Source organism: Micropterus dolomieu, linkage group LG11, assembly GCF_021292245.1.
Source record: "Micropterus dolomieu isolate WLL.071019.BEF.003 ecotype Adirondacks linkage group LG11, ASM2129224v1, whole genome shotgun sequence".
In the NCBI taxonomy this organism is placed as follows: Eukaryota; Metazoa; Chordata; class Actinopteri; order Centrarchiformes; family Centrarchidae; genus Micropterus; species Micropterus dolomieu.
Window position 1 is genome coordinate 30,173,425 of NC_060160.1, and position 1,121 is coordinate 30,174,545.

The following is a 1,121-nucleotide window of genomic DNA, read 5'->3' on the forward strand; positions in this document are numbered from 1 at the left end:
CCGACGCAGTTCGAGTTCCCTCGAAGGGGAACGTCTCGGGTTACGTATGTAACCCTGGTTCCCCGAGAAGGGGAACGAGAGACTGCGTCGGTCCGCCGCACCTCTCTCCCCGCCTGAAGCGCCTGCTTCATAGTTTAAGCTAATGATGAGTGTGTACAGGTGTGCTTTATACTCCTCCGGTTATTCCGTCACACCTTACCGTTCTAGCAACAGGCCAATAGGATTGGAGTGATTTCATTCACGTTCAGACCTGCTTCGCCTAGAGGCGTTCCCATAGTGTCGTAACCGACGCAGTCTCTCATTCCCCTTCTCGGGGAACCAGGGTTACATACGTAACCCGAGACGTTAACTGAGTAGGTTGAACTCCCTTTGTAGAACAGGCCAAAGGTTTTTGAGGGGGAGAACCACACGCAACATCTAATGACCAGTTTTCGTAGTATTGTTTTGAATTGATCTCACCAGTGTGTCAGACTGTTGTAGTGTGTGTGTTTTAGGGCTTGTGTGTTATGTCTGAGGGCAAAGTTTGGTTTTTCAGCAAGATTGAATGGTTTTGAGTGGAGAGCTTCATTTTGACCTGAAAATAGGATGTTTGGGGAATTGGGTGAGAACTTGTGGATGTGTGTTTAGAGTTTCGAGAAAAAGAGGCATAATTTCAAGAAATGTGTTTAAGCAATCGAGAAAAACTGTACAACAACTACTGTCTGTGCCATGGTCACTTACTTCCTGAACACTAGTGACATGATGTACTTCCTTGTTTCTCAAAGTGACCACAATGAAATATAGGAACACATAAAGAAATAGTTTTAGAAAAAATCTAAGGTTTCATTAACACTCATTAATAATTTGTTTTAACTTCTTTGAAATACTTGCATTTACAAAAACAAAGTTTGGTAAAAGGGTTGACATCAAGTACATTATTGTGTTAATAAATTTGTAAGAAAGATAAAAAATAAACATCCTGAGGTGGAACGATACATGTATGACACAGTTAAACATGTCCTCTCTCCAACAGAATCCCTAAGGACCCCCTAAAAATTTAAAATTTAAAAAAACTACACCTGTTTCGTGACTCAGATGTGCTTTTTTACATAAAGTTGTGTTTTTGTACAGTAATCAGGGAA